Raw genomic sequence first — 16,901 nt, 5'->3', positions numbered from 1 at the left:
TTTTTTTTTTTTTTAAGTAATCTCTACACCCAAAGTGGGGCTTGAACTTAGGACCCCGAGATCAAGAGTAGCATGTTCCACTGATTGAGCCAGCCAGGGGCCCCAAAATGCTAAATTTCAATCAAAGGTTAATAAAGATGTAAAATTATTTCCCATCCAAGTTCATCAATGCCCTGAATCCTCTCCATGAACCATTTGGGAATCAATGGATCCAGGTTAAGGACTCTGCCTTATGTTCTAAAAAGCAGGAAGAAAAGAGCATTCTGCGGTAGGGGCACCTGGGTGGCTCAGTCGTTAAGCGTCTGCCTTCAGCTCAGGTCATGAGCCCGGGGTCCTGGGATCGAGCCCCACATCAGGCTCCCTGCTCAGCAGGGAGTCTGCTTCTCCCTCTCCCACTCCCCCTGCTTGTGTTCCTGCTCGCTCTGTCAAATAAATAAATAAAATCTTTTTAAAAAATTAAAAAAATATTTTAAAAAAGAGCATCCTGTGGTAAATAAAGGAAATGAGGTGACGGAGCAAGGGACCAGAGAGAGTAGTCACAAAGGTTGCAGCAATAGGTAAAGAAGGTCTACTGAACTCTCCTGAAGCTCCAGCAAAAACTAGAGACGAGACTACCCTATATTCCTAACTAAACAGCACCACAATGGGATTTCCCCAGCCACATCCAGTAGCCTGGCTACAGGAGTAGACAGAGTTTAAAAATATGGAAGACCAGAGGAGGATCAAATAAATGACCCCATTTTTTCATTTTAAAAAACAGGCCAGGGGCGCCTGGGTGGCTCAGTGGTTAAGCGTCTGCCTTCGGCTCGGGTCATGATTTCAGGGTCCTGGGATCGAGGCCCGCATCGGGCTCCCTGCTCTGCGGGAAGCCTGCTTCTCCCTTTCCCACTCCCCTTGCTTGTGTTCCCTCTCTCGCTGTGTCTCTCTCTGTCAAATAAATAAATAAAATATTAAAAAACAAAAACAAAAAACCAGAAGGCCAGGGAACGGTCAGAGAGTCCTGTAAGAGACGGGAGGAAAGTGAGTAGAAGAGTAAAGGTTAAGTTGGCTATGGTCAGAGATCTTGGAAGGCATCATGGAAGAGAAGCAGTTATAAATGATGACAAAGTCACGAAAGTAGACTGCTAAAATAAGATGGAAATGAAGTAGAAGAGTTTAGGAGACTCAAGTTTCCAAAGGAACAGTGTTCTGTTCCAAATGACCGACCCAAGAATTATAAAATTTACCATTGCAAAAACATTTGAAGGTATCAGCCACAAAACTATGGGAAACTTGAATGCATTCCAAAGGTTAATACCCTTCTGTTCTAAATACCAAGAAGTTAGTTATAAAATACACCACACAACAGCACTTGCCTACGAAACAATGCAGCAGTAGATACTGTACATACTGAGTGACTGTATTTTTTTTAAGATTATTTATTTGAAATAGAGCACGAGAGATAGAGAGAGAGAGAGGGCACAAGCAGGACGGAGGGTAGAGGGAGAGGGAGAAGCAGGCTCCCCGCCGAGTGGGGAGCCCGATGCCCCGACGCAAGATCATGACCCAAGCCTAAGGCAGACGCTCAACCAACTGAGCCACCCAGGCACCCAAACCGTAACTACTTTCTAATTTTAATTCTGGGCATATCAAGCAGAACTACCTAATATTTAAAATGCTGCAAGTAGTTATTTGATACACCATGGAGATGATATTATATAACCACAAAATTCAAGTTTTTGAAGTTAGATCCATAAAAGTCAGTCCCAAGGTTTTTCCTTTAGCTCGAAAATTTTGGGGAGAGAATGAATTGGGAAGAGCTAGTATAAATTATTAAAAACAAAACATAGCTCCTCCTACTTCAAAGACGGAAGGGTAGGACAGGAAACCAGGATCTATTTCTGCAGTGCCTGTACCCCCCCCCCCAAAACAAGTGACAGAGTCATCCTGCTTGTAATCTCTTCTTGTTCCAGCAGCTGAAATTCTCAACCAAACACCTGTCTTTAAAAGTCTTTTGTGTAGGGGGCGCCTGTGTGCTTCAGTTGGTTAAGCCTCCAACTCTTGGTTTCAGCTCAGGTCACGATCTCAGGGTCTTGAGACTGAGCCCAACACCGGGCTCCGCAGTCAGCGCAAACTGCTGGAGATTCTCTCTCTCCCTTTCCCTCTGCCCTCCCCCATCTCCCATTCTCCCTCTGAAAAGAAAAAAGAAAGAAAGAGAAGAGAAGAGAAAAGAGAAGAAGTCTTTTGTGTAAATAAAATAAAAGCCAAAAGTGGCAAAACTGTGACTTTCCGGTATCTGGAGAGGTTAACATAAAGCAGAACACACTGGTGAGCGGCAGTCACCTGACACCTAACACTACTCTACAAGATAGGACAGACCAACACAACAAAAAACCAATCACCTGCATTCCTAAATTTCATACAAAATTTTAAGTAATTTAAAAATAATTTCCCGCGGGCACCTGAGTGGCAAAGTCGGTTGGGTGACTGACTCTTGGTTTCGGCTCAGGTTATGATCTCAGGGTCATGGGATCGAGCCCCGCAATGAGCCTGCATTGGGCTCCACACTGCAGTCTGCTTGGGATTCTCTCTCCCTCTACCTCTCCCACTTCTGCTCTCGCTCTCTCTCAGAAATCAATCAATCAATCAATCAATCTTTTTAAAAAATTTCCTACCTTAATAGAAAAGGATGTCATTTTTTCAGAGAAAAACCAATTAATCCTACCTTTGCCTCTTGGGCACTGAACAAGGAAAATGAGTTTTGTGACCCACAAGCAGAAAGGAGGTTGTTTTTACCCTGGTTAGCACAAAAATGAAATAAATTAATCTCTAAGGTATGGTATCTTTTAATCTTAGGTTTCAAAGTGAACTCAGGAAAAGCTGATTCGATACTATTCTTCACAGACTAATATGTTGTATACATAGATATAAATCCAAAAATGCATGCATTTCCAACATACACAATACCTAAGGCAAATTAATTATTTTAAAAGAATTTCAAACAGCCTGTATGTAGGTATGCTTTTATACTTAACTCCCTTACTTAGGCTTCTGACTTTTCTCACTTATATAAGCATCATTTGGGTCTTATTTTTAAAGTTAACACTTGGGACTTTGTTTTTTATACTTTAAAAGGATATTAAAATGTTTAGTAGAAGCAATCTTCTATAAGAAAAATATACTCTGAGTATGTCATATTGTAGGAAAGCCGTTGTTAGATTTGGCTAGGAATAACTGCTTTCCTGAGTTTCCTGAAAATGAGTGGTAATTACAGTTTTTAATCATCTATGGCAATATGTCTATGTAAGAAAAAAAAAAGTTTTCTCCTGATTGGAATGTAAATGTAAAAACATAAAATTTTTAAAATATTAACTGAAAAATAAATATATGCTGGGTACCTACTATCCGTGAGACATTATGCTAGACACCATGGGGAGTACACATCCCTAGTTCTATAAACATGTTTCTAAACTGCAGAAAATTATAATGCATTAGGAGAAAAAAAAAGTTACACACTGCTTTGTAATGCTGAGTATTCAGGACATGAGATAGACAGCTGGCTCTCCGACTATGTTCCATGTAACCCTATGATTTCTTAGGGGTACCTCACAGCAGACAAAAAGAAAGCTGAGTAAGTTAAGGTTCTAGGACACCCCCCTCCCAACTTTCCTCCCTCACCACTACCTTGTTGTAACTGGAATTCATCATGAGACTTAAATGGGGGCAGGAGGAAACAAACCATTCTGTGCTAAAAAGAAAATGTTGTAAATTTTAGTAGCCATTGGTGCAGGTAATAAAAACAGACCACAGTGAGCTGCGAAGGTCAAAGGAAAACTCTAAAGAGGAAAGGAGGTTTGACTTGGTTTTAGAAAAGTATTTATTTTTTTGAAGATTTTATTTATTTATTTGACAGAGAGAGAGACACAGTGAGAGAGGGAACACAAGCAGGGGGAGTGGGAGAGGGAGAAGCAGGTTTCCCACGGAGCAGAGAGCCCAGTGTGGGGCTCGATCCCAGGACCCTGGGATCATGACCTGAGCCGAAGGCAGACGCCTAAGGACTGAGCCACCCAGGCACCCCTAGAAAAGTATTTAAAATTCTAGGAAGTAAGGAAGGTATTTAAGGTAGAGAGTAAATCCAGCAGTAAGATAAGCAAGCTCAAAGATAGAGACAGAAATGTCTAGCATACAGAAAATGCCACCTTGGGTCAAGAAGTAGATTAATATTGGGGGAATAATGAGATTTTAGGTTGAAAAAGAGAAGATACCCTGGGAAGGGCCCTGAATGCCAAGGTATGGCATCCCAACTTTATTTGGTAAGCAAGAGAGGCTACTGTAGATTTTTGAACAAGAAATGAGATGATATAATAAAAGCAATGCTTAAGAATTTTTTTGTGCTGGGGTGTCTGGGTGGCCAGTCAGTGAAGCGTGCTACTCTTGATTTAGAATCAGGTCACGATCTCAGGGTGTTAAGATCGAGCCCCGCATCAGGCCCCTGGGCATGGAGCCTGCTTGAGATTCTCTCTCTCCCTCTCCTCAGCCCTCTCATCTCGCTCTTAAAAAAAAAAAAAAATTCTTTGTGCTAATGAGGGAAGTTAACTAGGAGATTACAGTAATGTCTGGATACAAACTATCACAGGAACAAGAACAGAGAGGAAGAAAAGCATGCGGATGTAGCGCTCGCGCTCCCTTCAGCAGCACATATACTAAAATTGGAGTGATACAGAGATTAGCATGGCCCCTGTGCAAGGATGACATGGAAATTCGTGAAGCGTTCCATATAAAAATAAAAAAAGAATGCGGATGTAACATCACCAAGGAAAACTTTAGAAAGCAAGGTAAAAGAAGAAAACAACAACTTTCTTCCCAAACAGAAACCAAAATAATCCTTGTGTCTATGTTATTTCCCTACAAGCAGATAAAGAACAAGGATGGATGAGAAAGATGTGACTCTTGTCTGGAAGTGTATTATAAGCTAAAAGAATAAACCCAGCTCATGGGGCGCCTGGGTGGCTCAGTCCTTAGGCGTCTGCCTTCGGCTCAGGTCATGATCCCAGGGTCCTGGGATCGAGCCCCTCATCGGGCTCCCTGCTCAGCAGGAAGCCTGCTTCTCCCTCTCCCACTCCCCCTGCTTGTGTTCCCTCTTTCTCTCTCTGTCAAAAAATAAATAAAATCTTTTAAAAAAATAAAAAATTTAAAAAATTAAATAATAAATCCAGCTCAGGTTACATAAAGCCTCTAAGACTCAATCTATATAATAGGTATTTCATGTGTCCAATGTTATAGTAGAATGAATTACCATTCTAATTTATCATTTGCTTCAAAGGAAAGAAAGTTTTTGCTTTCACCTCCAGAAGTTGTTTCATAAAATATTGTTACTTTGAAACACGATAAAAATCTGACCCTGCCAAAATATTAATTACAAAGTTGTTCTGATTATTACAGAAAATGTATTTTACAAAGCAGACTATGCATAAATGGTACTATCAGTGGAAAATTAATAAATCAGCAACACATAGCAGAGCAGACAAGCTCAAAGCATATTCTCACTTCAAGCTCAAAGTTTAGTGCCTATCCTACTAATAAGAGTCAAAAGAAAGATTTATATTAGATAATAAAGACTATAAAACAATACTGCTCTAATCCGAAAATGAAAAAAAAATTTATAAATACATTTACAATAGGGGTACCTGGGTGGCTCAGTTGGTTAAGCATCTGCCTTTGGCTCAGGTCATGATCCTGGGGTCCTGGGACTGAGCCCCATGTCAGGCTCCCCACTCAGCAGGGAGTCTACTTCTCCCTCTGACCCTCCTCCCTCTCGTGCTCTCTCAGATAAATAAGCAAAATCTTTTTAAAAATAAATAAATAAAATACATTTACAATAGTAAACTCCATTCTGGATAACATTTTTAACAACAACAAAAAAGGAATACGGAGGAATAAAGCTATCAACAGAAGTGTAAAACTTATACCCTGATAACTACAAAACATCTGAAGAAAATTAAAGATGACCAAATAAATGGAAAGATATACCATGTGCTTGAACTAGAAGATTTAACATTGTTAAGATGGTAACACTCCCAAAAATGATCTCCAGATTCAATGTAATCCCTATCAAAATCCCAGCTATCATTTTCCAAAAACTGACAAGATGATCCTAAAATTCACATGGAAATGCAAGGGACCCAGAATACACAATCTTAAAAAACAAAAACAAACAACACTTTGAGTACTAACACTTGAATTCAAAACTTACTACAAAGGTACAGTAATCAAGGGCACCTGGCTCAGTCAGTTAGGCATCCAACTCTTGGTTTCAGCTCAGGTCATGATCTCGGGGTCATGCGATTGAGCCCTCCATCGGGCTCCGCACTCAGTGCAGAGTCTGCTTGAGATCCTCTCCCTCTTCCTCCCCCATTTGCGCCCCCCCCCACTCTCTCTAAAATAAATAAAATCTTTAAAAAAAAACACACACAAAAAAGTATAACAATCAAAACAGAATAATACAGACAGAAGGACAGACATATAAATCTATATAGGCTATAACTGAGAGTACAGAAATATACCTTTACATTTATGGTCAAATGAACTTCAACAAAGGTGGTAAGACATTTGAATGGAAAAAGAACAGTCTTTTCAACAGATTGTACTTGGACAAGTAGATATCCACATGTAACACCATTCAGTTGGAGCTCTACCTCACACTTTATATACAAAATTTAACTAAAAATGGATTACACACATAAATATGAGAGCTAAAAAAATAAATAAATATGAGAGCTAAAACAATAAAAATCTTAAAAGAAAGCAAAGGAACAAATCTTCATAATCTCAGAGTAAGCAACTTTTTTAGATACAACACAAAAAGAAAAAACAAGAAAAAAGAAAACATAAACTGGACTTCATCCAAATTGAAATCTTTTGTGCTTTAAAGGACACCAGCAAAAAGAGTGAAAAGATAACCCACACAATGGGGAAAAATATCTGCAAACCGTGTCTGATAAGGGGATGAGTGGTATCCAGAATATTTAAAGAATTCTTAGAACTCAGGGGCGCCTGGGTGGCTCAGTTGTTAAGCGTCTGCCTTCAGCTCAGGTCATGGTCCCAGGGTCCTGGGATCGAGCCCCACATTGGGCTCCCTGCTCGGCAGGAAGCCTGCTTCTTCCCTCTCCCTCTCCCCCTGTGCTTGTGCTCCTTCTCTCGCTATCTCTGTCAAATAAATAAATAAAATCTTTAAAAAAAAAAAAAGAATTCTTACAACTCAGTAATAAAACATACTAATTTAAAATGTGGGCGAAGGACATTTCTCCAAGATGTGCAGATCTCCAATAAGCACATGAAAAGATTCATTAATCACTACAGAAATGCAAATCAAAACCACATGGGTGCTACTTCACAACCACCCACCAGGACAGTATTATCAAAAACAGACAACAGCTACTGATGAAGATATGGAAAAACTGGAGCTCTCACTGCTGATGGGATGGTAAAATGATATAGCCACTCTGAAAAACCATCCTAGCAGTTCCCCCTGAAAGGTTAAACTTTGAGTTACCATATATGACCCAGCAATTCCACTCCTAGGTACATGCCCAACAGAAATGAAAACATAATGTCCACACAAAAATCAGCATATGGAGGTGCCTGGGCAGCTCAGTCGGTTAAGCACCCAACTCTTGATCTCAGCCCAGGTCTTGATCTCAGGATCATAAGTTCAAGCCCTACACTGGGCTCCACACTGGGCGTGAGCCTACTTAAAAAAAAAATCAGCACATGAATGATCCTAGCAGCATTATTCTTAACAATTAAAAAGTAGAAACAGGGGCACCTGGGTGGCTCAGTCGTTAAGCGTCTGCCTTCGGCTCAGGTCATGATCCCAGGGTCCTGGGATCGAGCCCCATGTCTGGCTCCCTGCTCAGCGGGAAGCCTGCTTCTCCCTCTCCCACTCCCCCTGCTTGTGTTTCCTCTCTCACTGTGTCTCTCTCTGTCAAATAAATAAAATCTTAAAAAAAAAAAAAAAAAAATCTAGATCTATGCACTTTAAAAAAAAAATACGGACTTTCTTAGACACAGTGCTTATCAATCTCAGAAACTGAATCATACTGATATCTTAAGGCTGTATCTCTTTTGAAATGACCACCAATGGCAAAATCGTAAAAACTTCGAGGCTACGAAGCCTCAAATTCCTAAATCCCTTTAAGAGAAAATTATATTTAATAAGATTTTATTGTGGATATAAGTAACTTCTGGGATCTGACATCATTTAGTCATTTGGAAATAAAGACTACATTGCTTAAGAGCAACGTTGGAAAGACTCAAAAGGGATGTCATCCATTTAAAAGTACAGCAACATACTTTTTATGAAGCCTATACGATTTCAAAATGCAGCCTTTAAGAAGGAAAAAAAAAAAAAAAAGACCGGGGTTGGGGTGGGGGAAATCTTTTCTCCTTGATAGCTATATGCAACTATTAAAAAAAAAGTCATTATTCCCTCTTCTCTGACAACAAAATAATACAGCCTAGAACAGTGCTTACTTTTTAACCGTGATTTCCATAAAAACTTCTGAGTCCTAGAACTCAAAGTAAATTTATTACCACTCAAGTAAGAAATGACAGAACCTTAGCAAGAAAATTGAGATGGAGGCTGTCAGAACTGCTGCAGTAGGCAAGGATCTAAAGGACATCAGCTTCAAAAGTGCAAATACAGTGGAGGGAAAGCAGCAATAATGGACTTTTTGAAACACAGTAAGCCATCTGAAAAAACTCCTTCCTGAGCAAGATGTTGCTCCAAGGGAAAGGACAGTATATCATGTTGGGAGTCTTCAGTTTCAGTCCACACATTACCTGCTGTGTTAAAAATAAATTAAATATTAAAAAACAGACTATGGTTTTCTAGTTAGAATCAAACCAAACACTCAAATCGTTTTCTTTTGTTCTTCTCTGACATCTGACCTAGGTACCCTTTTGACCAAAGTCTGGAAAGAATCAACAGATGTGGAAAAGCAAACCCCAAATACTGTTCTTGTTAAAAATACAGCTTGCAGTTCAATTTGTGTCTCTATCCCACTTATGGAGCCCAATAGGTAAGCCTTCAGTATAAGAAGGAAACAGGATAATCTCAATCAATGCACCATTTAGAAAGTGCACAGGATATAGGCCTTCCACAATAAACGGCCCTATAAATGCTTTTCATGCTATAATATTTGACCAAAAGTTTAAATAAAGTGCTTAGAGTCAGTAGCTCTATTTAGACAGCGCCAAATTGTGTCAAAATGCATTAATGATGAAAAAACCTTATATTCTTCTTATATAAAATTATATTTTACAGTACTATGATGAAATAATATTAAAATCCCTCAGAGGAAAATATACCTAACTTAAATATGAAAAAGTTCTTATTTTCCTTACTAATAAACTCTGAAAAATATACATATTGGATTCTCTAAACTTCAGGCAAAATATTTTTAAGATAAACTATTTCCTCTTATTTTTACTAACCCAGTATATAACATGAAAACACTGGAAGTAATATAACATTTGAGAAGCAATCTTCTTAAAATCTAAATTAGCAAAATTAAAAGTTGAGCTAAAATTTTCAGAAATTTTACTTTTTTTTTTTTTTTAGAAATTTTCCCATTTAATATACCGCTGTATAAGACTTAAAAATCAACCAAGTATCAGGAGTAAAAGCTTAAACCGACAGGGGCACCTGGGTGGCTCAGTGGGTTGAACATCCGACTCCTGATTTCAGCTCAGGTCATGATCTCAGTGTCATGGAATCAAGTCCCATGTTGGGCTCTGTGCTCAGCATGGAGTCTACTTGTCCTTCTCTTTCTGCTCCTCCCCAACTCACTTCCTCTCTCAAATAAATAAAATCTTAAAAAAACAAAAAACAAAAAACCTTAAACCCGCAAACTAGATTTCTGTGAGAAGATCTAAATGAAGATCAATAGCCAAGACTCCACAGAATCAAATGCACACCAAATCCTACAGCAAAGCCAGATTAATATAACACACAGAACAAGAGAAAAATGGAAACCCACTTTTGAGGCTTGATTTACTTAAACAAGGTGATAGGGGCACCTGGATGATTAAGTTAAGCGTCTGCCTTCAGCTCAGGTCATGATCCCAGGGTCCTGGGATCAAGCCCCATGTGGGACTCCCTGATCAGCAGGGAACCTGCTTCTCTCTCTCCCTCGTACCCTCTCCCCTGCTTGTGCTCTCTCTCCTCTCTCTCTCTCAAATAAATAAAAATCTTAAAAAAAAAAAAAAAAAAACCCACCAAGGTGACAGATTCCAGAGAATGTTAGATTTCTATTTCCTATATTATCTCCAAAAGAGATCAAAAGAAATTCTAACAAAGATGCCAACAGAAAGATATTTTGTAGGGTATCCGGAGGTGACATTCTGTTTTCAGCCTTTCCATCACACTCCTGGTTCAGAACCCATTTTGAGGGGGTAGGGGGAGTCTTTAGTCTATACCATCAGAAAGAATGAAATGGGTCAATGGGTCTAATCATTACTAGAGCAATTTTTTTTAATAAAAGGTAACTGTTTTCATCTCAAAAGTTAAAAGAGAGAGAAGGGAAAATGGAAAGTGATTTTGTTGAAAATTTAGGGGGAAAAAAGTAAATTCAGAAATGTTCAGGAAACAAAAAACAGAATTTAGGAACTGAACTGCCAATACCATTAGCCAATACAGTATTCTTTTTACAACTTACTCTTAATTCTATAGCAAAGTGTTGAGACCTAGGTTAAGAAAAAGCTAGTAAACAAAATTAATTCCAATTCTTACAGCTGTACAAACACCTTTCTGTTTCCTTGGCAAATATGTAAAACACTTTACAAATCAGACTGTTCTTTTCTTATGTAAATTAGAAGAACAACTGTTCAAGTGCACATGCTCCCTTAAAACTCTCTGCCAGGACTGATCCGGGTAAAAAAGTGGTCAAATGGAAAAGAAATTAAAATGCAGACAATTTATCCACATTCCTTCACTGCCCTGCTTTATTACTTTTTTTTTTTTTTTTTTTTTTTTTAAGATTTTATGTATTTATTTGGCAGAGAGAGACACAGCGAGAGAGGGAACACAAGCAGAGGGAGTGGGAGAGGGAGAAGCAGGCTTCCCGATGAGCAGGGAACCCGATGCTGGGCTCGATCCCAGGACCCTGGGATCATGACCTGAGCCGAAGGCAGACGCTTAATGACTGAGCCACCTCAGTAGGCACCCCTATTACTACTTTTAATATATGTGCTATTCATAGGACTTCATTGAGTCTGTGAAGAGCAAGAGAAAAAATAAAACTAAAACCAGACAGTAATTGAGTAAACTAGCATTATTACACTGCTGACAAGTAAACAGTCTTCCTGGACCCCTCTGAATTACCTACCAGAAGAGCTCAAAAATGCTACTTGTTTTTGCTTAAACTGTCCTGACTAGCAGAGTGTAAGTTGTTTTCTGATTCCCTATCATGGGCTAGTATTAATCTTGCTCACTTTTATCATTCAGCAAGCTGACCAAATAAAAATCATATTCCATTGCTTTGAAACTACATCTCCTTGATTACTAGTGAGGTGGACTACCTTTCCATATGTTCACTGGCCATTTGAAAAACTTCTTTTATTCGTTTTTTCCCAGTTTGTAGCATGTCTTCTAAAATTTATGGTACTTTTGGACACAAAATTTTTTATACTCAACTATTTCAGTCTTTTATATTATGAATTTTGGCTTTGGTGGTCATGCTTATAAACTCCTTCATAGATTTCCTCTGGAATTTCTATGTAAGCTTTTTTTTTAATACTTCTCTTTTTAGCCATTTAGGGTTTATTTTGGTGGTGAGTATGAAGTAGGTATCTAATTCCCCCCAAATGTTGTACCAACATCATTTTATAAATAAATAATCCATCTTTGCTATAGATTTAAAGAGTTATCTTTATCATATTATTAGCAAAATACCCATATGAATTTTATCTGTTTTGGATTTTCTATTCTTTGCCACTACGGCAACTATGGTTTAATTCTGATCCATTTTAATGTTTCGTAGGGCAAGTCCTCCTTCATGACTCTTGTAGAAAAATTTCCAAAATTCTTCTTTTAATAAGTACTATCTTATAAATTTTAGAATCATTTTGTCACTTTCTACAAAAACAGAGATACTATCTTTAGTGATTACTTTGAGGAAAAAGGACAATTTTACAGTGTTACGTATTTCCATTCAAATGGTATGTTTCTCCATTTAGTCGAATCTACTTTTATTTCCTTCAGTAGTGTTTTCATAAACACTATGCTTATTTCTACGCTCTTCTAAGTCTTGTTCCTTTGTGAAGACGTTTTCCTTTTAAACCATCTAGCTGATTAATGCTGTCCAGCAGTTATCAATAGTTTTCATATATATCTTAAATCAGACCACCTTACTCTTATTAGTATTTTTATTTTGTTTATCTAAATAAAATTCTATTTTATTCTAGAGGTTTTCGTTTACTTTTTATTTTCTTTTGTTTTTAATAAATGAAGAATTATTGTTTTGACCTTGGCATACACATGAAGAATACAGCAGAGAATTTTTATATACTCTAAAAACATACAAAGAAATGAAATTTTAACAAATCAAAGATCGTATTTTAATAAGCATGCAATACTTCCCTATTGCATACCTCCAACTACACTGTTTAATGTTTCATCACCTGTTCTACTATACCTATTTATTTTTTTAAATCTCAATAACCTCTGTGCCACCTCCATACTGGCCTCAGTAAATGTTAGTTTCCATCTAACCACTTGGCCCCAGCATGGACACACAACCTTCTCTTACTAGCCCACAGCAAAGCTGAGGCAGTCAACTTTCTGATGGTTCAAGTTTTAACAGAAGAGTATTAGAACACAGAATTACTCAGCTAGCTCACTAGAAAAACTAGTCCAAAGCCCACAGGCCCAAGCCAACCTCTTTACAGGGCTTTCCTGCACTGCTCCATGGATATCCCCCAGCCAAGAACACCCGCTTATCCATCACCCCATCTGCCTACTCACCACACGGCCTATCCTCCCTCCTGTCAAAGGGCAGACTGCTGATCATGAGCACTTGTCCAGCTTTATAGCTGCTTGCCTGTCCAACATTAGCACTGCTTGCCCATCTACAGAGCCTACTGCCTGCACTCTTAGCTCCAAGAATGTGCCTCTTCAGCTGCAAGGCTTGTGGCCTGATCACCCTACTACAAGACCACCCATGAATGAATTTAGAAGAATTCAGACTCCTCAGAATTCAAGGTTTTCCGAGTCATAGCCTGCGGAGATTTGTCTCTTCCTTAGATATAACTGATATGGCCTTCCTAATGTCATGCCCTTCAGAAGAGATCATTCTCGGGGCACCTGGCTGGCTCTGTCAGCTAAGCATCTGCCTTCAGCTTGGGTTGTGAGCTCGCGATCCTAGGATCAGCCCCTAGTTGGGCTCTCTGCTCAGCAGGGAGTCTGCCTCTCCCTCTGCCCTTCCTCCCGCTCGTGCTCTCTCTCTCTCTCTCTTTCAAATAAATAAATAAAATCTTTAAAAAAAAAAAAAAAAAAGAGAAGAAGAAGAGCTCATTCTCTGTTACTCACAGGACTGTGCCCTATCAGACCTACAAGACAACCACATGAGAACACAATAGTATCACATCAGAATAAAATAATCTATATGACTTTATTTCTCTACCCTCTAATCACACATTCACACCCCAAATTCCTCCAACTACTACAACAATTCTTCATGTCTCTGAACTCTATTTGAAATTCAATGCCACCAATTTTAACATTCCATTTTTCTTGAATTCCTTCACGTGCCTTGGTATTTCCAACTATGAAAATGCCTGGAGCAGAACTTCTTAACATGGAGTACATGAACTCCCTAGGGAACTGTGAACACTACAGAATTAAATGTAAAAGTCTGTGTGCATGTTTTTTCTAGGGTCAGGGTATACAGTTTCACTAAGTTCTCAAAAGGGACCCAAAATAGATTAAGTCTTGAATTTCTCTGTACTGTCTATAGCAACAAGCACAGCAATGAACACATTCCAGGGCTCCGTAGGTATTTGTTGGCTGGCTGTATACATAAGACTTAACTTCTAATTTCTCACTCTTTGTATAAAATAGTAGTTTTTAAAAAATATGTGAAGGTCCTAATTTCATTCATTCAAAAGACATTTACACTGTGCCTCTCCGATGTGGGAAAACACTACACTAGGCTCCAAGGATTAAAAAAATACAGTATCCATGCACAAGGAGCTCAAAGTTTAATAGGGGAGACAGAATCATCTAATTATATAATACAACAAGGTATAAAGGCAATACAAAAGATGCTGGGAGTGGGCTTATATGTGGTTGCTGAAATTAGGAGACTATAAAACAACTGAGAGGCAGTAAGATCAGTGGGCAAAGAAACAAGCACTGGGAACACACACACATTTAAGAGCACTTTGACAGAAATGAACCCCAAGACTGGGCAGGGAAGGAATGATGAATAAAACACATGAAAAACAGAAGAGCAGCTTCTGAGGGAGGATGAAACCAACAGTGTCAAAAGCCACACTAAAGTCTGAAAAAGACTACAAAGGACCTAGCAATGAGAGGTTACTTCCAGGTAGTTCCCCAGTAGTGAACATAAAAGTCAGATTATGTTGCAAAGAGGAGTCAATAGAAAATAAGAGTTAAGATGTTTGGATAATGGGGCACCTGGGTGGCTCAGTCAGTCAAGGGTCTGCCTTCAGCTCGGGTCGTGATCTTGGGGTTCTGGGATCGAGTCCCATGTCAGACTCCCTGCTCAGCGGGAAGTCTGCTTCTCCCTCTGCCCCTTCCCCCCATGTGCTCTCTCTCAAATAAATAAATCAAATCTTAAAAAAAAAAAACATGTTTGGATAAGAAAGGAAGACAGGATAGTAAGTAGGAGTTCAGGATAAAAAGGAATCCTTTTCAGGAGGGGAGGGACTTGAATAGGTTTTCTGGCTAAAGGGAAGGAGTAACTGGAGAGGAAGAGGTTGAAGAGTCTGGAAACAGAGGTGACATAAAAGAGCAAGAATCCAGGAATGGGGATGCCTGGGTGGCTCAGTCGACTGGGCGTCTGCCTTTGGCTCGGGTCATGAACCCGGAATGCCGGGATCGAGCCCCGCGTCAGGCTCCCTGCTCAGAGGGGAGCCTGCTTCTCCCTCTGCCTCTCACCCAGCTCGTGTTCTCGCTCTCTCTCTCAAATAAATGGATAAAATCTTTGAAGAAGAAAAAAGAAAAAAAAGAAAGAACCCAGGAATGGTAAAGTCAAGGGCATGATGTCGGAGAAGTTGGGATTCAAGAGGAAGTGAAACATCCCATCTACTAAAACCAAAGGAAAGAGAGTAATGATGGCAAGGGGAAGATAAAGTTGTAGGTAAAGGAGGGAGCAGATAGCTGATGATGGGAGACCATTCCCAATAACTAATTTTCTCACTTGTCATTTTTCAGTTATTGTGACAAAAAGCTGGAAAGAAAAGTGACTCTTCAAACTAAATCCCATTTCAATGGTCACAAATAAGGAATAGATGAAATTACACAGTATTAGAGTCAAAGAATGAGTTAGAGACAAAGTATGTTCTATGTTATTTCACCAAAGACAGTACAGTATGTATTTTTGATCAGCTCTAACAACCCAAACACAGCAGGAAAAAGGATCTAGGATGAGAGTTGGCAACGTTTTTCTATAAAGAACCAGAAAATATTGTTTGGCTTTGCAAGCCATACAGTCTCTATTACAACTACTCAATTCTATCGCTGTAGCATCAAAGTGGCCACAGACAATACATAAACAAACAGACATACTGTGTTACAATAAAACTTTATTTACCAATGAGTGGATCTGGCCCACAGGCCTTAAGTTTGCTGACCCCTGTTCTCTAGACTGAGAACATGCCAAGGAAATGAAACGGTAGAAAGAAGCCTAAGTCAGGAGCAGGAGAATGAAATAAAAAAGCAGACACAGGGGGCGCCTGGGTGGTTCAGTTGGTTTAGCATCTGCCTATGGCTGAGGTCGTGATCCCGGGGTCCTGGGATCGAGTCCTGCATTGGGCTCTCTGCTCAGCAGGGAGTCTGCTTCTCCCTCCCTCTCCCTCTGCCTGCTGCTCCCCCTTGCTTGTGCTCTCTCCCTCTCTCTGTCAAATAAATAAATAAAATCTTAAAAGGAAAAAAAAGAAAGGAAAGGAAGGAAGGAGCCAGAAAACTAAAATGTAGTTGAGTTGGGGTATTAAATCAAAGAGCAAAATAGGAATAAAGGAACAACAGAAAAAGCAGAAAGAGAGTGAAGGAGAAAAGCAGACGAAGAAACACTGGAAAGAGAAAGGAAACCAGGTAAAAAGTGAGTAGAGATAATACACCAACTCCAAGGTAGAAAGATGCAGAGAGAAAAGCAGGTTTAGGGCGCCTGGGTGGCTCAGTTGGCTGAGCGACTGCCTTCGGCTCAGGTCATGATCCTGGAATCCCGGGATCAAGTCCCGCATCGGGCTCCTTGCTCTGCGAGGAGTCTGCTTCTCCCTCTGACCCTCCCCCCCTCGTGCTCTCTCTCTCAAATAAATAAATAAAATCTAAAAAAAAAAAAAAGAAAAAAAAGAAAAGCAGGTTTATGCCCTAAAAAATAGGTGGCAAAATGAAGCAGGATGAAAATGAGATCATCCCAGGTCTGTCTGCAAAGGAATTCAGATAAAGGATAAAACACATACTAATTTTACAGTGATAATCTGATGGTCTAATTATGGGTGTGCAAAAAGAACCCACAGCTTACAAAATGTAGTTACTTTTCATTTGGCCCGCAAATCAATCCGGTAACATACATAGCATCCAAGAGATCAAATGAAACTTATTCATGATCATAAAAAGAAATCAATTATTTCTAGGCCTCTTATTCACTTGCATATGCATATGAATATGACAACTTTAA

At 39.3% G+C, this 16,901-nt stretch overlaps 1 protein-coding gene and 1 non-coding gene across 9 annotated transcripts in view; one reads left to right on the top strand and one right to left on the bottom strand.

Moving 5' to 3' along the window:
* Positions 1–16,901, bottom strand: part of ATXN2 (ataxin 2) — a 116,052-nt gene that overhangs the window by 59,841 nt on the left and 39,310 nt on the right. The window lies entirely within an intron of this gene.
* LOC118528266 (U6 spliceosomal RNA) lies at positions 4,659–4,762 on the top strand. Its single transcript, XR_004913537.1, has one exon. It is a non-coding gene; the product is annotated as a U6 spliceosomal RNA (small nuclear RNA).

The sequence above is a fragment of the Halichoerus grypus genome, chromosome 13 (genome assembly GCF_964656455.1).
Source record: "Halichoerus grypus chromosome 13, mHalGry1.hap1.1, whole genome shotgun sequence".
NCBI classification, from domain to species: domain Eukaryota; kingdom Metazoa; phylum Chordata; class Mammalia; order Carnivora; family Phocidae; genus Halichoerus; species Halichoerus grypus.
The sequence above is the reverse complement of the archived record's forward strand: the minus strand, read 5'-3'. Positions and strand labels throughout refer to the sequence as shown.